The sequence below is a fragment of the Lissotriton vulgaris genome, chromosome 5, assembly GCF_964263255.1.
Source record: "Lissotriton vulgaris chromosome 5, aLisVul1.2, whole genome shotgun sequence".
NCBI classification, from domain to species: domain Eukaryota; kingdom Metazoa; phylum Chordata; class Amphibia; order Caudata; family Salamandridae; genus Lissotriton; species Lissotriton vulgaris.
This window is the reverse complement of record NC_141693.1, coordinates 750,373,088-750,395,329: the sequence shown is the minus strand read 5'-3', so window position 1 is coordinate 750,395,329 and position 22,242 is coordinate 750,373,088. Positions and strand designations below refer to the sequence as shown.

Below are 22,242 nucleotides of genomic sequence, written 5' to 3'. Positions count from 1 at the left end.
ATTTATGACAAAGGCTTCGGGCACAAGCCAACATTCATGGTTTGTTTTGCACCAAGAAACCTGTATAACAGGAATGGAGTGCCGGGTGTTTCTCCTCAGAAAACTGGACACTGTGTGTGGAAAATTGCAGGTGGCTGCCACAAACCTCCACGTGCACTGGTACCGCAAGGGTGGATGTGATCGGAGAGTTGGTGGCATCATCTGTGACATATTATTTATTTAGGTACAGTTACTATTATATTGTGATATATTTGGCATGTCAAATGCTAAAGCTTTTAAACTGAATGTAAAACAAAGCATTTGGAGATGGAGTCAGACTAGACTGTTCATACTTTAAATAAAGGCTTCATACTTGATTACACATCGTTTTTAGTTTAGCTAAGAGGAAGAGCGAATGTGAATTTGAAAGAAAACAGAGAGGTACAGACTGATATTTAGTTTGTGCAAACCTTCCCATTCGCTTCACTTTGTGTTGAGCACTCCATTCAGGAGCAGTTTCTTAAAAACTCAGGCCCTCCTTTAGAATTCTGGGGAAATCATTATGTTATCAATATGTATTACAGCCTGTTTTTGTTACATCTTGAATTAAAATATAAAATAAGTGTGACAACAGTTTTATCACAACCACATTTTACTGGTAGTAATGGGATACCGATTTCTGTCTCATGTAGTTGCACTAGTATCTTATCAATACACCACTAGTCCACCAAACAAGCAGTCTTATGCTTTATTCTAAATTTGTGTTTACACGACATATGTGTTGAAATAGTCAAGCATGAATGAAGACAGTAGGATCTGGAAATGTATAGCACCAATAAACGGATAAGGACTAATTAGGACAGGAAATCCAAAATCAAGTTCTACACTGCAAGATGAGCGATTCCCGCTGACATTTTTGTAATCTGTGAGTCATGTGTTCAAAATGCGGGTAGGGCCAACAGAGTCGAAAGCTAAAAATGAGAGCCCCCCCACACACCCCCGTTATGCACTTTGCCCAATGTTAGTAGGGCTTGAGTTAATTAATACATATATCTCAAATTATCTACACTCTCACAAATGTTAGAGGGACTAGAGTTGGAATGCTAAATCTGATACCTCCAAATACATACGCTTACGTCATTTTTTGCAAGGTTTGTGTTAGAATAGCACATTTGACACTCACAAATATAAACACGTTCCCTTAATGTTTGTAGAACTGGTGTTAGAATGGTAAATTTGCCTTGCCCCAAATAATGACCTTTCCAGACACTAGTGATACTGAAGTTATAATAGTAAATGTTGCTCCCTCACATATATGTGCATTCCCTAATGCTTGTTACGAACGGATTTACAACAATAAATTTAACCCTCATTCAAAGTATATGTCATGTTTAAAATGTTCAAGATTTTAATAAATATTTCATAATTGAGGAATTGTTTTTTATATATACATATATATATATATATTCTTGTTCACAGCGCGTAGCCACCGCTACGCAAATGCACTCTCTTACGATAAGAAGTAGATCACTTTAATCACTCTTAGCGCTTTCCAAAAATAGATTTATTATTTCAGTTGCTGCATCGTGAATACGGGCAAAAGGAAAAACCCCAGCGCGTTTCGGCGAAGAACTCGCCTTGGTCACGGGTAATTTCATCAAACGTGCACAAACAATAAATAAAGTTACACGTGACAGATACTCAAAATAAACAAAGGACTCAAGCCCACAATATCGCGGCCATCTTTGAATGGAGTAAATGTTATACTTCTAACATCTAAGCAGCTTCATAATTTCACCAGTGTGAATATTTGAATCAACCCGCATGATTTTTCTTAATCACTATAATGGAGGAATTGTTTATATGGCGCCAGAATCTTTTTTACTAATTCCCGACTCACATATCTATTTGAGCTATGGCATCTCACATAGTAATCAGATTGAGATAACGTTTTGACTCGTATCCTCCGAACGAGTCATACAATAAAATAAAATAATTACCAGATTTAGCATAACCAGTTGGTTGCAACCAAAATCACATTTCCCAGTGGGTAACGTTCCAATACATCACATTACTACATGTTTTAAATTATCGCAAAGTGTCTTGACAGGATATATTTTACATTCCCAAGTGAGAGTTCCAAAATAAGGTCCAGAACAGTTCTGAATCCATTCTCATAGCCCCAGTGGGATTCTTGTCCGGTGCACCGCTATACTCCCATATCCTAAAATTAGGGGGCCAGTCAGAATGAGATAATGCTACGTACTATTAAACATTACATCTAGCCTTAAGTGGGTTTAGAGTCTCCAATAATAGTGAATTAAAATCATATATGTGACATAAAACAGTTTAAAATATACAGCGAAACACTTGGTTGACCTAGGGCATACATACATCATGATAACTGAGACTCTATAAATTTGGCATACTCAATTAAAGCATATTTCATAAACATATCATACTCGATTATCAATAAAGGTAACTTAATATATGGCCTCTCAATTGCATCATACTAATCAATCTCCTAAGTGCCATTTCATTTCTTCCTCAGAATTAAGGCCTCTCGGTATTCGGATATCCAGCTCGAGAATGTATCTATTCTCCATTTGTCTTAGCTTCCGAATTTTGTCACCTCCTCTGTTCATATTTGGGAGTTTGTCACTTACGAAGAACTTGAGCAGATTTCTGTTGCTCCTGTGAAGTTCTTCGAAGTGACGAGCAACCGGTGAGGTTTGTTCTTTATTATCAATTGCTCTCATGTGTTCTAAGACACGTTTCTTCGCTGGGAACATAGTGCTCCCAACGTACTTCCTAGAACACGGGCACACCAAAACATAAATGCAATATTCGGATAAGCATGTCAGATGTTTACTGATGGTTTTTTCTACAGCTTCCACAGGAAAGAAGACTTTTTTAACATTATTGCTGTACCTGCAGGCTTTGCATTTCATGCAAGTATAGAAGCCCTGAATGTCACTGCTTTTTGCTGTACTGGTGCTCACCTCATTCTTACTCAGCTTGTCTTTAAGTGAGTGGGCCTTCCTGTAGGTCATATTAGGATTGTCACCAAAGGCATCGATCAAAGTAGGTTCAGTTTTAAAGACATTCCAGTGGCGTTTAAGACTACTTTGTATCAGCCAAGATCTGGAATGGTAGGGAGAAATAAACCTTATCACATCTATCTTTGCTGGTATCGTTTTGTTGTTAGCAACTAGTAATGAGGAGTGGATGATCTTACTGGCTTTGTTAAATGCTGCTTCTATGATAGAGGATTGATATCCCCTTTCAGTGAAGCGTTCTTTCATGCATTCACTCTCAATCAAGAAGTCATGATCCGTGCTGCAGTTCCTCTGAGCCCGGAGGAACTCACCAAAAGGAATGCTTCGGATCAAGGCTTTGGGATGTCCACTCTCCGCGGGTAGCAGAGCATTACCAGCAGTTTCCTTGCAATATAATCTGGTGGTTAACTTGTCACCAGATACTTTGATAGCCAGGTCAAGGAATACCATGGTGTGAGTATTCATTGGACCCTCAAAGGTGAGGTTGAGATCATTCCTATTAAGGTCAGCGATGAAGCCTTCCGCCTCAGTCTGTGAGCCCTCCCAGATGATGAACAGATCATCAATGTACCGTAGCCACATTCTCACGTGGCTGCGGTACATTGGGTGAGTCCTATCTACTGGGGTTTTTCCTTTTGCCCGTATTCGCGATGCAGCTACTGAAATAATAAATCTATTTTTGGAAAGCGCTAAGAGTGATTGAAGTGATCTACTTCTTATCGTAAGAGAGTGCATTTGCGTAGCGGTGGCTACGCGCTGTGAACAAGAATTTGGACACAGGGCTACCTCTGCCCCTGAAATGCACCGCTGTCCTGGTGTCCCGGTGACTATGCGGAGGATGTGAACTTTATATATATATATATATATATATATATATATATATATATATATATATATATATATATATATATATATATATAAATATATATATATTACCTACTGGCTGTCGCCAGTAGGTATATATAGTTAGAATTTTTTCCCTATGGGACTTTTGAAAATTCTATGTCTAATAACTTTGGCGTTTGTGGACGGAATCGGCTGAAATTTTCAGGAAAATGGCACATTTTGTTTCTGAGCAGCCCCTGAAAATTTGGTGGGGTTTCGTCAAGGGGGGGCTGAGAAAAAAGGGGGGTCCCAAAACGCGTTTTTTGCATTGAGTTTTCCATAGGGCGGTTGGACTCACTTTTAGCTCGAACGGCTGAATGGATTTGCACGAAACTTGGCAAAATTGTAGGGACTGTTAGCCCGATGTGCCTTTGCTAGGTCTCAATATATGTGCTCCAGTAGTTTTTGAGAAATTAACGTTCAAACCAAGATATATATCTGTAACAGCGCTCTGGGCAGCGATCCGGTCCGCTTACTTTTCGCTTATCGGAACTTTGCGCGCAGAAAGCTGATTGGCTCTCCGGTGTCTGTCAACATTCTAAACAGTCCGGAGCGGACGCCATCTTGTCTCTCGGTAGGATCGAGAGAGAAGAAGAGGTGGAAAACGAAGGGGGAATTTAATGAAAGGGGGCAAGGTATCCCCCTCTTGACCCCCTAGGAATGTTGTTGGGGTTATTAAAGGGTCCTGTGGGGAAAATAAAAAAAAAATGATTTTTCACGGTAGAAGCGCGGCCGCGAACTGGTAGCGAAACGGGAATTCGCCATTTTGTGCTTCGTAAATTAAATTACTAGTTATAAGTGGGTGCGGGAGACGTATCCTAATCCCCTATGTTTCCTGAGGGTGGGTGAGGAGGCTGATATATGTTGATACATCTCTTCCAGCGGCTGTGCGTGAGCTTTTTTTTTTTTTTTGCTGCGTGACAGTCCGGAGCGGCCGCCATCTTGTCTCTCGGTAGGATCGAGAGAGAAGAAAAGGTGAAAAACTAAGGGGGAATTTAATGAAAGGGGGCAAGGTATCCCCCTCTTGACCCCCTAGGAATGTTGTTGGGGTTATTAAAGGGTCCCGTGGGGAAAATAAAAAAAAAATGATTTTTCACGGTAGAAGCGCTTCACGGGCCGCGAACTGGGCCGCAAACTGGTAGCGAAACGGGAATTCGCCATTTTGTGCTTCGTTAATTAAAGTACTAGGTATAAGGGGGTGCGGGAGACATATCCTAATCCCCTATGTTTCCTGAGGGTGGCTGAGGAGGCTGATATATGTTGATATATCTCTTCCAGCGGCTGCGCCATCTTGCCTTTTTTCGAATGCCACAATTTTGTCGTGCACGGCAGCCATTTTAGATGCCAGGCTGGTCCCAGGCTATCACCTACCCCTGCGGATGTAGTTTATGGCCCCAGCTGTAGAGAATTCAGACATGCCAATCCTCCTGATTCAGGCGTGTGAGTACTGATTTCAGTGCTAGTCTCCCGCCTCCCGATTTCTGCAAGCAAAAACCCGGGGGCATATTACGAACAACTAGCGATAATTTTTGTTTATAACTTTTTTAGAGACAAAAATTATCGCCGCACATCGGCGATTTTTATCGCAGATAAACCTTGCTATTATCGCAGAAAAGTCAGCGATATTCATGTATTATCGACCTAATGCTCTTAGCCATGTTATCCACCTCCCATTGGATAACATGGCTAAGAACTGCTCAGGGCAGGTGTTAGATTTTGGAGATATTCGCGCTTAGCGCGAATATCTCCAAAAGTTGGTAATAGAAGGTAGCGATGTTAGGGACTGTTTCCAGTCGCTAACATCTTGGCACGCCACTTTGCATGTCATTAGTGATAAGTATCACTGACATGCAAAGCCGGGCCCAAGATGGTCGCTATCTCCTTTTAGGTGTCACTAACTGGTGTTAGCGACAGCTTGATAATAGGGAAATAATTTTATCTCCGCTTTCATGGTTTTTAAAGCCAAAAAAGCGGAGATAAACCCCCTTGATAATATGCCCCACGATTCCTTGGGGGTTTCAGCTGACATGGCTTGGTATTGTGTTACATGGTAATTTTTCCATGAAACGTCAGAGGGTCGATGTAGGGGTTCTAGAAGAGGTGATAAACCATTTAAGCCTCATGAACAAGCGCATGGTCTTTTAAAGATTTGTGAAGTACTCGGGGCGGCGGTGTGTGTGTGCCCTCTTTCAGGAGCGGGCGGGGGGGCACTGCCAGCAACTTGCCAGGTCAGGTAGTGTTCAACACGTGCATCACCCTTTCTCTGCCTGCTATTGCGCTCCATGCTTCGGAAAGGTAAGAAAAAGAACGTGCATTTGAGTTTGAAATGTCCGATCCTGCAGCAGCACACTTCCAAAGCCCACACATGACAATAACCCGATTCAAGGCCCCATTCACCCGTTTTTCAAAAAATAGATAACACTCCAACAAATTAAGGTTATAAAACTTTATTAACTTTTAACGATAATGAACAGAACAAAAACTAAAAACATTTAAACATTTATTAACACAAAAAGCAACAATGGTTAGAAGCTGTCTTTTGTGCGAATAGTCCCAAGGCAGCACAACGTGCAGAGTTCTGGACGGCACCCAGGTGATGTCGCCTGGGTGCCGCACTGGTTTAGGGATCCTACAATGCTGCTCCGAAAATTGGCGTGGGGCGTCCCGGGTGGGGCGGGGGGAGGCCTCGTCAGTAGCGGTCTGTTGTGCGAATAGTCCCAAGGCAGCACAACGTGCAGAGTTCTGGACGGCACCCAGGTGATGTCGCCTGGGTGCCGCACTGGTTTAGGGATCCTACAATGCAGCACAGAAAAACAGCGTGGGGCGTCCCGGGTGGTGCGGGGGGAGGCCTCGTCAGTAGCGGTCTGTGTCCAGTGTCACATGGCTGACACAACATGTACGACAGGCACCCAGGTGATGTCCAGTAAACTGCCGCACTGGTTTTGGTATCCTACAATGCTGCTCCGAAAATTGGCGTGCGGCGGCCCGGGGGGGGGGGGGGGAGGCGGCGTGAACGGGCCTCCCCAGGTGGCGGCCATCTAGCTGAGTTGCGCTCGCTCTTGCGGCCACAGCGTCTCGCTCACCATGTTGTGGAGTTGCTCCCACTCTTGCAGTGCAGCGATAGGTGGCTGCCACATGGCTGTCAAAATGGCGGACGGCTCTTCGGTTTTGGGCCTGGTCCACTGAAATGGCCCTGGGACACCTTGGAAGTCGGACGCTTGCCTGCTAGGGCTTGGGCTCCATTCTCGAAAAGCGTCCCCTCAGCCGTGAAGATTGTATAAAAGTCTTGGGGGCCCCCGACTCCCGCAGGCTTCCGGTGGGGAGCGGCTGCCATGATTGCTCGCGGAATGACCACGACGGAGCCACGAGATGGTGGTGCTCTCATGCTGACGCCAGCTTCAGTCTGAATGATCCAGAAACAAGGTGGGGCTTTCATCGTTTGGGAAAAAAAATGTTCTAAACCAATGAAAAGTGTTATTTTTAGGTCATATGACCAAGCCTTCCATCTTTAGGAAACCAAAAGTAAAATGAACCAATGAAAAGTTTTATAAACAAGTCACATGACCTGTTATGCGACATAGGGCTACAAAAAGCGTAGAAAATCCGTTGGCACGTGAGGCGGCGTCAGTAGCGGACCGATGTGCGAATAGGCCGAAGGCAGCACAACGCGCCGAGATCCGGATGGCACCGAGGTGGTGTCCAGCAAATTGCCGCACTGGTGTGGCCATCCTACAATGCTGCGCCGAAAGACGGCGTGTCCAGCTGAATTGCGGTCACTGTTGCGGTACAGTGACTCGAACGCGCCGAGATCCGGATGGCGCCGAGGTGGTGTCCAGCAAATTGCCGTACTGGTGTGGCCATCCTACAATGCTGCGCCGAAAGACGGCGTGTTCAGCTGAGTTCCGGTCACTCTTCCGGCACAGTGACTCGAACGCGCTGAGATCCGGATGGCACCGAGGTGGTGTCCAGCAAGTGGCTGCACTGGTGTGGCCATCCTACAATGCTGCGCCGGAAGTCGGCGTGGGGTGCCCCGTTGGCTTATGAGGTGATGTCAGTAGTGGACTGATGTGTGAATAGGTCGGAACCAGCACAAGGCGCCAAGATCCGAATGGCAAGTCCTGGATGTTGAGTGCCTCAGTTGAGATTTCTGAGCAGTGCTTGTAGAACTGTCTGAAGCTTATTTGCACCTGCTGCAGCTTCACTAGGTCCGGCGGAACTTGTTGCCTTTTCCTTTCTGCTTCTTTTCCTACAATGCGTTTCTTCTGAAGACACGACCAGGTCCCTGAATGTGTGCAGGGGGACGCTATTGAATGAATGAACGCGCCGAGATCTGGATGGCACCGAGGTGGTGTCCAGCAAATTGCCGCACTGGTGTGGCCATCCTACAATGCTGCGCCGAAAGTCGGCGTGGGGTGCCCCGTTGGTTTATGAGGTGATGTCAGTAGCGGACCGATGTGTGAATAGGTCGGAACCAGCACAAGGCGCCCTGCACTGTTGAGCCTTTTTCAATGTCTGTTTTTTGTTCTTTCCCCTCCATCAAAAACAAAACAAAAATACAAGGCGCCAAGATCCGAATGGCAAGTCCTGGATGTTGAGTGCCTCAGTTGAGAGTTCTGAGCAGTGCTTGTAAGACTGTCTGAAGCTTATTTGCACCTGCTGCAGCTTCACTAGGTCCGGCGGAACTTTTTTCCTTTTCCTTTCTGCTTCTTTTCCTACAATGCGTTTCATTTGAAGACACGACCAGGTCCCTGAATGTGTGCAGGGGGACGCTATTGATTGAATGAAAATGGCGGCTTGACACAAAGCTGACTCAAGCGTTACTGTTGGTGCTATACAGACAAAAATTGGTTTTCAGTTTGTACATTCTTCAGGTTTTTTTTTCCATCCAAGTCTGATTGAGAGTTTGTAGAAAAATGGCTTCAGATTTTCCACATACTACTCTTCAACATTCTTCCTAAATGTAACAATGTGAAACTCACTAGGAGAACGGCTGTTTCTGTTTCCTTTCAAAATGCTGCCACCAATATTTTCTGAATGGAAGACACCATCTTGTAACATAAAGGGCCGAAAGGGGTTCTGGTCTGGCCGATGGTTGGTGGAGACATTTTGACTATATCTTGGACCTGCCCGGCCTCGCCCAAAATGGCGCCAGTATAAATGGGACTCGTAACTCTTTGCCCGCAAATGTATATCTAGAAAATGTTATTGTAAGTGGCCCTGTCGTATTTTAATTACAAAATGTACGTCCACCGATTCCGCAACTGTTAGACACCTTTGTTCTTGTCACCTAATGGCCCGCTCGTTACGTTCTTCTACAGTGTAAATGTCTCCTCATCATATACGATTTGAGTTTGCTCCGTGGCCGGCCCACGTGGTTATAGGCCCGTATTTGTATACTGACATTTTCACAATAAAGGTTTTTAAAACAAAACACGGTAGTAGTATTTTCATTTGTAAAGTTTTTACTTTTAGTGACTGTTTTCGAATCAGTAAAAGGCAAGTGAAATAAAGCAGTCCAATTACATGACGGATAAAAGGTATAATATGTAGGAACGCAGTAAAGATAAATGGTCAAGGGCAGTTGTGTTTTTCATGTCTGCAACATAAAGTGATCGATAAGAATCTGATAATCAGGCGTATCGGCGACTAAGACAGCAGGCCGAATCTCTTTTACTCAACGGCTCCGTCATGGAAGGAAGAAACGCCCTTTTTCTCGAAAAAGGAATATATTTTACTTGCAAGACAGTTGTAAATTTTCCGGGAAAGTACATTAGCCTGGAATATTATAACATATGTTTGAAAAAAAAATATTGTTCGAAAATAATAAAAAGCGTAATTTTTAGGTCATATGACCAAGCTTTTCATCATTAAATTAACAAAAGTAAAATGAACCAATGAAAAGTTTTATTAACAAGTCACATGACCTGTTATGCTTACGTTACGCGCTGCGCGCCGCACCTCGGATCACTTCCGGGTGCGCTAACGCGGCGTGTCATAAAACGCATTACGCGACAACGTAGGTCAAGAATATAGTCTAAATGTCTCCACCAACCAGCGTTCAGAACACAACCCCTTTCAGCAGTCCAAAAAGTTCTGTTAAATGACAACAGAGGGGACAGGCAACAAGAACCATCAGTCAAAGAGGGGAGGGCAAGTTCTTCTCTTCCGGGTCATGTTGGGGCGCTACCGGAACTGATCGAATTGGTAGTCTACAGTGTTTCTGGATGTTTCAGACTAAAGCTGGCGTCAGCATGAGACCACTACCATCTCGTAGCTCCGTCGTGGCCATTCCACGAGCAATCATGGCAGCCGCTCCCCACCAGAAGCCTGCGGGAGTCGGAGGCCCCCAAGACTTTTGTAGAATCTTCACGGCTGAGGGGACGCTTTTCGAGAATGGGACCCAAGCCCTAGCAGACAAGCGTCCGAGTTCCAAGGTGTCCCAGGGCCATTTTAGAGGACCAGGCCCAAAACCGAAGAGCCGGCCGCCATTTTGAGAGTCCTGTGGCAGCCGCCTATCGCTGCACCGCAAGAGCGGGCGCATCTCAACTACATGGTGAGCGAGACGCTGTAGTCGCAAGAGCGGGCGGAAAACAGCTGAATGGCGGAAGAGGCACAGTGTAGCAAAAGCGGGCGGAATGGCAACTAAAACGATAAAGGGGCGCCTCACTACAGCTTGTCTTCAGGTCAAACGGATTGTGGGACAAGGTCCAGAATTGAAGAGTCATCAAAAGGCAAAAAGTACCGCCGGACCCCGGGAGCCGGCCGCCTATGTCGGGGGCGATCTCAGGCTACACCAGTGCTATAAGACTTGGGGAGGGTGTCGGAGCCAAGCGTCTTCTCCGAGTCCATGGCCATCACAGCGCCCCTCAGGGGCCTCCGTCAAGCTGTTTAGGAAGGTAACATATCACATTGTTTTCTAATGCAGTCAGGTCCACAAACGACACTCACTTACTTTGAGAATAGTGAAGCTGCAGTAGGTGGAAATAAGCTTCAGACAGTGTTACAAGCGCTGCTCAGAACTCTTAACTATGGCACCCAACATCCAGAACTTATGCTATTTGAGAATGGTAGTGACATCGAAGCATCTCAGGGACCAAAACCATTAACGTACTTTCACGTATGAAAATCTTACTTGGGGAGGGGGCAGGAGCGAAGCGCCCCCTCCCAGTCAGCGCCACCACACCGTATGTTGAAAATCTGAAGCCATCGTTCTACAAAGTCAACCAAACTTGGATTGAAAAATCTAGAAAAATGTACAAACTGAAAACCAGTTTTGGTCTGCATAGCATCAGTAACAACGCTTGAGTCAGCTTTGTGTCAAGCCGCCATTTTGATTCAACAAAGCACAGGCATTGAAAAAGGCTGAAATTCAGAACTCTAAACTATGGCACCCAACATCCAGGAGCTTGCTATCCGGATCTTGGAGCCTTGTGCTGTTTTCGATCTATTCACACATCGGTCCACTACTGACATCATCTTATAAACCAACGTTATGTAAATAGTTTTTTAATAAAATGTTTTACCCTGTTTCTTTGCTGGTGTGTTGTCTATATTTTTAATATTTGCATAGGGTTTGTCATTATTTTGTGCGGGATGGGTGATGGAGCCGAGCTGTCTTGCAGCCCTCATGGTGTGGAGCTCAGTTCATCTCACTATTTTCGTATTTCTCAAGAAGGGTTGTTCCTAATATTTCTATTTTAGCGAGGTCAAAAAGAGATCCAATTAGTGGCCTACTGATTTTGCTCGATTACTTTTATTTTTTTACACGATTTTTCACTATCTGCAAAGACTAAACAGAGTATTGCGACTTTGTGCTTGTTTGTAAATAGAGAATGATCCAAAGAGAACCAATTCTAAAACAGTAAATGCTTGGACAACAATCAATCAAATGGAGAGACAAGGAGGTACGACGGATTACAACGGGGGTAAAGGCCTGCGTTAACTACCCTTCTGTATCTGCAAAGAGAGAGTACTACTAAGGCAAAAGAGGGGAGGGGGGGGGGGGCAGCGTTCAAAGCACATCAGCGTGCATAAATACGAAAATGTTTTTATCTATCACGTACTTGACATTTTAAAGCTTTTCATATTTGCTATTAAAAAACCAATGAAATTCACAGAAAAAACCATAGGTTATAGTGGATATATAGTTAGGAATTTGCATTTACAAAACCTTGAAAATTCAATGAAAAAACCATAGGTTATAGGCCATATATAGTTAGGAATTAGCATTTACAAAACCTTATTTTACTCGCATAAAACCATTGAAATTCCATATATAGTTAGCTAACTATAAGCGCTAACTATATATCGCGCACCCGCAATCCACTGCTGATGATGTCACATATTACATCATTCATGACATGGTCAGTGACATCACTGATGACATCACTGATGACATCTCAAATGACATCACTGATGACAACTCAAATGATATCAATGATGACATCTCAAATGACATCACTGATGACATCACTGATGACAATTCAAATGACATCACTGATGACATCTCATTTGTCATCACTGATCACATCACTCATGTGATAATACAATGAACCTCTTCAGACTCTAATATAACCTTACATACACTCAGTATAAACAGACACTCACAGACTGTCACTCATCCATGGAGTTACTCACACACCTAGTCAGTCATGCAAAGAATCAATCACACCTCCATTTCCTCAACTATACAGTTATACACATCTTACTTATTCAAACATATAATAACACATATTTACTCTCTTATATAATCCCTGATACAAGCTCACAGTGATCGATACAGCCACTCACACATTCACTGGCTCTTATGTTCAGTTATTTATATATCTCAACTCTCACATGTATTGTGTTTTACATACGTACTTACTTGCACATGTAGCAATGAGAAATCCATTCACTCACCAACACACCCATGCACAGTCAACCGCCCATATAGCTGTTTCCACATGCACTCTTGAACTCATACTCCTAGTGAATCAACTGCTTACACATCTATGCACAGAGTCACGCACCTCCCAGCCACCCACACACACACTCAGCCTCCCATTCAAATATTTGGGCAACCAATCAATAACCTATATGGCCACTCTTATAGCTACTGATCAACACATGCAGCAGCTTACACAACAACAAACATACTGATGCACGAATTAAGACAGTTTAGTCACTAACCCATGTACTCAGTGAGACACATTTAATCACTCACTCATACAGTCAGTCATGCACCTACTAAATTCTTCATCCAGACACTTATACATCCACTCATTCTTCAATATGTGAAACATATTTAAACTTTACAGACACATACAATCACTGGTTGTTTTGATCAGTGATGTCATCAGTGATGTCACTGACCATGTCATGAATGATGTAATATGTGACATCATCAGCAGTGGATTGCGGGTGCGCGATATATAGTTAGCGCTTATAGTTAGCTAACTATATATGGAATTTCAATGGTTTTATGCGAGTAAAATAAGGTTTTGTAAATGCTAATTCCTAACTATATATGGCCTATAACCTATGGTTTTTTCATTGAATTTTCAAGGTTTTGTAAATGCAAATTCCTAACTATATATCCACTATAACCTATGGTTTTTTCTGTGAATATATATATATATATATATATATATATATATATATATATATATATATATATATATATATATATATATATAGATATATATATATATATATATATATATATATATTCACTGAAAAAACCATAGGTTATAGACCATATATAGTTAGGAATTCGCATTTACAAAACCTTATTTTACTCACACAAAACCATTGAAATTCCATATATAGTTAGTTGCACTAACTATATATCGCGCACCCGCAATCCACTGCTGATGATGTCACATATTACATCATTCATGACATGGTCAGTGACATCACTGATGACATCACTGATGACATCTCAAATGACATCACTGATGACATCTCAAATGACATCACTGATGACATCACTGATGACATCTCATTTGACATTACTGATCACATCACTGATGATATCATTCATGTGATAATACGATGAACCTCTTCAGACTCTAATATAACCTTAGATACAATCAGTGTAAACAGACACTCACAGACTGTCACTCATCCATGGAGTTACTCACACACCTAGTCAGTCATGCAAAGAATCAATCACACCTCCATTTCCTCAACTATACAGTTATACAAACTTTACTTATTCAAACATATACTAACACATATTTACTCTCTTATACAATCCCTGATACAAGTTCACAAATATCCATACAGCCACTCACACATTCACTGGCTCTTATGCACAGTTATTTATATATGTCAACTCTCACATGTACTGTGTTTTACATATGTACTTACTTTGACATGTAGCACTGAGATATCCATTCACTCACCAATACACTCATGCACACAGTCAACCGCCCATACAGCTGTTTCCACATGCACTTTTGAAACCATACATCTAGTGAATCAACTGCTCACACATCTATGCACAGAGTCATACACCTCCCAGCCACCCACACACACACTCAGTCTCCCATACAAATACTTGGGCAACCAATCAATAACCCATATAGTTACTCATATAGCTACTTATCAACACATGCAACAGTTTACAGAACAACAAATTAAGACAGTTTAGTCACTAACCCATGCACTCAGTGAGACACATTTAATCACTCACTCATACAGTCAGTCATGCACCTACTAAATCCTTCATCCAGACACTTATACATCCACTCATTCTTCAATATGTAAGACATATTTTAACTTTACAGAAACATACAGTCACTGGATGTTGTCATCAGTGATGTCATCAGTGATGTCATTTGAGATGTCATCAGTGATGTCATCAGTGATGTCACTGACCATGTCATGAATGATGTAATATGTGACATCATCAGCAGTGGATTGCGGGTGCGCGATATATAGTTAGTGCAACTAACTATATATGGAATTTCAATGGTTTTGTGTGAGTAAAATAAGGTTTTGTAAATGCGAATTCCTAACTATATATGGTCTATAACCTATGGTTTTTTCAGTGAATTTTCAAGGTTTTGTAAATGCTAATTCCTAACTATATATGGTCTATAACCTATGGTTTTTTCAGTGAATTTTCAAGGTTTTGTAAATGCTAATTCCTAACTATATATGATCTATAGCCTATGGTTTTTTCAGTGAATATATATATATATACATACATATATAAACATATATCATCTGTATATCTATATAAATACAAACATAAATGCATGCATACATATACTTATATGCATTTTAGGGTTGTTAGGGCGTTTTCGTGTGTATTATGTTGCTTTTTTAGGGCTTTTGGGTCAATTAAGTAGGGTTCCCGGAGCCTAGGGCTGAGGGGCCGGTTCAGTTTCGTGCGTATTGGTGTTGGCAAGGTTTTGAGGGATTTTGGCGGTTTTTGGTCGAGATTTGGCCGTTTTATGGCTTTTTTTGTGTTTGCAGGGGGCGCGTATTCGGGTTGAAATTCGTCCCCGTTCCAGTGGATGGATTGGGCTGATTTTTGGAGAGATGTTAGGGAATCGCTGGAACTAGTGTCCAGCCAAGTTTAAAGCGGATCGGAGCAGTGGAAGTGCTTTAAAGAGCACTTTTTGTGCGGAGTAGCGAATTGCCATGTTATTCAATGGGAGGTTTTGGTGCGCATGGAGAAGGTGAATTTGGGGTGTTCCAGTTGCGCTAGAGGGACGGGGCTTGGGTGAGCTGTAGGGAGAGTGGATCGGCAGGTGTGCCAAATTTTTGGGATTTGTTGGCCGAAGGGAAGGGTGTGCTTGGGCAAAGTCGATTTGGTGAAAACGGTGCGTTATTTACATGAAAGTTGAAAAAACACTAATAAAAGCAAAGCTAAAAAGCCACCTCATTACAAACAGAATGGCTTTAATTTAAACGAGGGCGAGATCTATTGCATTTTCAATGCTTGTTTACTTTGGTTCCATCAAGAAGGCATTCAGATGTGTCACACATTTGCCATAAATTCTGAATGTTAGCACTCTAGTTGCACATTAGATCACTGTAGTAAAGCTACTGCTCACCAGGGACGTCTGCTGCTGGTATTCAAAGTGCATGTTTCAGTCTGCATGTCAGAATTTTTTTAATGAAATAGAAGAGGATTTGAGAAGTCACTCAAAATGATCCCTAATTTTTCTTTCTGAAGCACTAATCATACTTTCTATGGCAAAATTAACCCCCTCATGTTGTTCCTTTTTAAATTGAGTGTTTTCAGACTTACCACTTCATTCCAATCAAGATGGCTTCTGGTGTGCCATACTTTTGTCATAAGTAAGACTGTTAGCGCTCTAGTTGTTCTTTAGAACACTCTGGGACATTCTGTCATTGGGCTATACTTGGGGTACATCTGGGTGATATTTGGGCTACATTTAGGCTCTTTTGTCTCTGGTGGCCATCTTGGGAGACTATGTCAGAATTTTTTAATGAAATTGAAGAGGGTTTGAGAAGTCACTCAAAATGTGCCCTAATTTTTCTTTCTGCAGCACTAATCATAATTCATATGGCAAAATATACCCCCTCATTTTGTTCCTTTTTAAATTAAATGTTTTAAGAGTTACCACTTTATTCCAATCAAGATGGCTTCAGGTGTGCCATACCTTTGTAATAAGTAGGACTGTTAGCGCTCTAGTTGTTCTTTAGAACACTCTGGGACATTCTGTCATTGGGCTATACTTGGGCTACATCTGGGTGATATTTGGGCTACATTTGGGCTCTTTTGTCTCTGGTGGCCATTTTGGGAGACTGCATGTCAGAATTTTTTAATGAAATAGAAGAGGATTTGAAAAGTCACTCAAAATGTGCCCTAATTTTTCTTTCTGCAGCACTAATAATACCTTCTATTGCATAATATACCCCCTCATTTTGTTCCTTTTTAAATTAAATGTCTTAAGAGTTACCACTTTATTCCCATCACGATGGCTCCAGGTGTGCTATACCTTTGTAATAAGTAGGACTGTTAGCGCTCTAGTTGTTCTTTAGAACACTCTGGGACATTCTGTCATTGGGCTATACTTGGGCTACATCTGGGTGATATTTGGGCTACATTTGGGCTCTTTTGTCTCTGGTGGCCATTTTGGGAGACTGCATGTCAGAATGTTTTAATGAAATAGAAAAGGATTTGAGAAGTCACTCAAAATGTGCCCTAATTTTTCATTCTGCAGCACTAATCATACTTTCTATGGCAAAATATACCCCCTCATGTTGTTTCTTTTTAAATTAAATGTTTTAAGAGTTACCACTTTATTCCAATCAAGATGGCTTCAGGTGTGCCATACCTTTGTAATAAGTAGGACTGTTAGCGCTCTAGTTGTTCTTTAGAACACTCTGGGACATTCTGTCATTGGGCTATACTTGGGCTACATCTGGGTGATATTTGGGCTACATTTGGGCTCTTTTGTCTCTGGTGGCCATTTTGGGAGACTGCATGTCAGAATGCTTTAATGAAATAGAAAAGGATTTGAGAAGTCACTCAAAATGTGCCCTAATTTTTCATTCTGCAGCACTAATCATACTTTCTATGGCAAAATATACCCCCTCATGTTGTTTCTTTTTAAATTAAATGTTTTAAGAGTTACCACTTTATTCCAATCAAGATGGCTTCAGGTGTGCCATACCTTTGTAATAAGTAGGACTGTTAGCGCTCTAGTTGTTCTTTAGAACACTCTAGGAGGCTGCAGTAGAACACAAAGGAATCAACTGACAGTCTCTGTCCTTGTTGGATGTACATGTTTTACTGAGAATGTCAGACTTCATTTTCACATGACTGAGAAAGATAATGTGAATTTACAGAAAATATGCTTTCAGTTTAGCTTATAGATCCCCTTCCAAACCACTGTGGGAAAATCATGAGATATTAGTTTTCTTTCAAACAATATTCATGATATCACAGCAGAAGGTTTTTTCACATGGTAAAATCACCTTAGAACCCACAACAATTCCTAAAACGAGTATGGTACCATCAACAAATGATTTATAATGTAACTAAAGTCCTAAAACCCTCTATTAACTACAATGCTTTTTAATGAGGTGCTATCATGTATATTGGTCCCAAGATGGCTGCCAACACTTCTTGGATGAAGTGCTGACAGCCAATCAGATCAGATGTGTGGTTAGGCTCCGCCCAGATATATATCTTGTTTTGAACCTAAATTACTCAAAATCCACTGGAGCACATATATTGAGACCTAGCAAAGGCACATCGGGCTAACAGTCCCTACAATTTTGCCAAGTTTCGTGCAAATCCATTCAGCCGTTCGAGCTAAAAGTGAGGCCAACCGCCCTATGGAAATTAACATGGGAAAAACGCGTTTTGGGACCCCCCTTTTTTCTCGGCCCCTCCTTGATGAAACCCCCCCAAATTTTCAGGGGCTGCTCAGAAACAAAATGTTCCATTTTCCTGAAACTTTCAGCCAATTCCGTCCACAAACGCCAAAGTTATTAGACATAGAATTTTCAAAAATCCCATAGAGAAAAAATCCTAACTATATATACCTACTGGCGACCGCCAGTAGGTAATATATATATATATATATATATATATATATATATATATATATATATATATATATAGATATATATTACCTACTGGCGGTCGCCAGTAGGTGGTTATAGTTAGGATTGGCTACCATAGGAAATTCCAAACATTCTATTGGGAATAACTTTGGCACCGATTGAGGGATCTGCCTGTAATTTTCCTTAAAATGGTCTCGCTGCGCTCCGCTCTTTCCCGGAAAGTTTTGGGGGGATTCGTGAAGTGGGGGCTGAGAAAAAAGGGGTTCCCAAAACGTGTTTTCTCCATGTTAATTTCCATAGGACGGTCTGACAAGTCTACAGCCCAAACCGCTGAACAGAATTACGCCAAACTTAATAAAATTGTAGGGACTGGTTTGTAGATGTGCCTTTGCTATGTTTGGTGAAAATTGCTCCAGTGGTTTTTAAGAAAATTAAGTTAAAAAACACATATATATCTATAGGTGCGCTGCCGGCGCTCCCCGGTGCGCATACCGGGGAGCGCACCCGGCGCGCTACGGGAGTGCGCGAGCAAAAGCTGATTGGCTGTCGGGTGTCTGTCAACATTCTAAACAGTCTGGAGAGTCCGCCATCTTGTGTCTCGGTAGAATCGAGACACAAGAGGTGAAAAAAGAAAGGGGGATATAATTGAAAGGGGGCAGAGTAGACACCCCCTGACCCCCTAGGTTTTCTGAGGGGGGCCTAGAAGGACCATGAAGGGCTAAAAAACTTTTTTTTTTTATTTCGCGGGGTGAGCGCTGGCAGAGCTCCCCGGTACGCGCACCCTGAGTGCACCACGGGGAAAAAAGAGTGTAAAAAAAATAGAGTAAAAAAAAATGTTGAGTGTTTAGAGGAAAGTGATGCATTGCTGGAGTGTGTCAAAAAAATGATGCAACTCCAGCAATGCATCCTTTCACATGGGGCCAGGCCCATGTGAAAGGGCCTGCATCAGTCTTACGCCTGCTGTGATACAGGAGCAAGATTTGGACGCAACAGCGTCATAAAAGTGACGCAGTGATATCTCTTAGATTTTACTGCGTCACCTCTACGACCCTTTCTTGCATCAATACACCCCTTTTGTATACATTACACCTGACGTAGGTATAATGTGGCGCAGGGGTTTACAAAGTGACGCATCTACCTAGATGCGTCACTTTGTAAATATGACTGAAATGGTGCATTTTTTACAGCACTGGTGCGTCACAAAAAGTGAGGCACCGGTAGCGTAAAAGTGACGCATGGCCTCATAAATGAGGCCTTCAGTCTTCCACTCATGCGTCATATTAAATATATGATGCATTATGTCACAAGTACTTACAGATACGTCAGTATTTCAGACGTATCTGTAAGCGCAATAGTGATGCATTGCTGGAGTGTGTCACAAAAATGATGTAACTCCAGCAATGCATCCTTTCACATGGGGAAAGTCCCATGTGAAAGGGCCTGCATCAGTCTTACGCCTGCTGTGAGGCAGGCCCAAGATTTTGACACAACGGCGTCCTAAAAGTGACGCAGTGAAATCTCATAGATTTCACTGTGTCACCTCTACGACCCTTTCTTGCATCAATATGCCCCTTTTGCATACCTTACACCTGACGTAGGTATAATGTGGCGCAGGGGTTTACAAAGTGATGAATCTACCTAGATGCGTCACTTTGTAAATATGACTGAATAAGGTGCATTTTTTACAGCACTGGTGCGTCACAAAAAGTGCAGCCATGATAATCCAAGATATTATTCCAACAAAGAACCAACAGCAAAAAGGCAGGTCTTGCAGTCACAAAAGTGAAAGAAGAAGTGAAGGAAATGGGTGGGGATTTCATTCTTTGTATAAAAAACTGTTAGCAACCAATGCAAGAGTTATTTTAAGGTCACATGACTTGACACGCTTACGCTGCGCGTACCGAAGCGCTTCCGGGGGCGCTTACGCGGCACGAACGTAGGCGCTTCAGGGGGCGCATACTCGGCGCGAACGTAGGCGCTTCCTGGGGCGCTTACGCGGCGCGCCTAAGTGACGTTTCGATAGTTTCACGGAAATGCAAAATTATTTTCATTTCGTAAATCAAAAATACTGCTTTTATAAGTATGGTACTAAATGTCTTGCGTTATTATTTACTTTTCATACATATTTTTTTACACAAATGCAGAAATAGCGCTCTAGGTGCGCTCTCCGGAGAGCTTACCGGTGCGCGCACTGAGGGCTCCCCCAAAAACAATTATTAAAAAAAAAACATTTAAAAAATGTTATTATAAAAAGAAATTAATAATAATTAATATTTACACAAAACAGCAAATAAAAAAATTAAAAAATCGTAGGTTACAAACTCGATATAGAAAGGAATTAGCTTTTAAAAAACCTTTGAAATTCAGTGAAAAAACCAGAGGTTTCACAATCGTTATAGTTAGGAATTAGCATTTAAAAAACCTTTGAAATTCACTGAAAAAACCATAGGTCACGCACCTACTAAATCTTTCATCCACACACTCATACATCCACTCATTCTTCAATATGTGAATTATTAACTTTAACTTAATTGTATTTTAACTTTACAGAAACACACAGACACTGGATGGTGTCATCAGTAATGTCATCAGTGATGTCATTTGAGATGTCATCAGTGATGTCATCAGTGATGTCACTGACCATGTCATGAATGATGTAATATGTGACATCATCAGCAGTGCATTGCGGGCGCGCGAGTTATAGTGAGTCCAACTAACTATAACGTGGGAATTTCAATGGTTTTGTATGAGTAAAATGTCCAGCTAACTATAGCTGGTGTTAAACCTATGTTTTTTTCAGTGAATATGTATATATATATATATATATATATATATATATATATATATATATATATATATATATATATATATATATATATATATATGTAACACATAATAATTATTTTTTATTAAAAATTTACTTTATTTGTGAATATAATGAATTTGTTTTATTTTGTTAGATCAATAAACATGTTAAACGATTAAGGAGCTGTTTGCTGTTTAGATTTCGGCAGATGGATTACTCCGTCACAACAGTGATGGATATCTTGTACACCAAAATATAAATCCCATAGGATATTATGCCATTTATATTTCGGTGGACGGGATATCCATGACCATTGTGATGGAGTATTCTGTCCACCAAAATCTAAATCAGGCCCTACATTTGTTTTACGTAATTGATATATCCTCTTAATATAGTTTAGATACAGTTTTAAAAATGTAAACTATTTCAATTATTTTTTATTTCCCAAAAAATACTAATAGATTAATTTATTTTATGGTTAAGTAGACACATATTTGAGGTTTAGATCTTTTTTTAATTATTAAAAATTAGTAATAAGTTTAATTTGTATTAATTATAATATAATATTTATCTTATACACATTATTGCACAACTTATTTTTGTAGTTAATATCTTGGTTGTTTGAATATTCATTTTGATTGTCTGTATTGTTTTATTCGATATTCTGGGGAAATGTATTTTTTGTTTTATATATATATATATATATATATATATATATATATATATATATATATATATATATATATATATATATATATATATAAAACAAAAAATACATTTCACCAAAATATCGAATGTTTCTGGGAATTAGTTATCACTATTGTATATTGATATTTTGTCAGTAGACATTTTCACCTCAGTATCTTTTTAGGTTGATATTGTTGTAGTCAATGTATAGGACTACAAACAAATGTGACACGGCCACTCTCTGAACCAGTCAATCCTTTTTATATCAGGCTTTTACTGTTCCTGTAA

General features: G+C 41.2%; 1 protein-coding gene across 1 annotated transcript in view; it reads right to left on the bottom strand.

Moving 5' to 3' along the window:
* LOC147711498 (phospholipase A2, membrane associated-like) overlaps positions 1-22,242 on the bottom strand; it is a 242,854-nt gene that overhangs the window by 143,729 nt on the left and 76,883 nt on the right. The window lies entirely within an intron of this gene.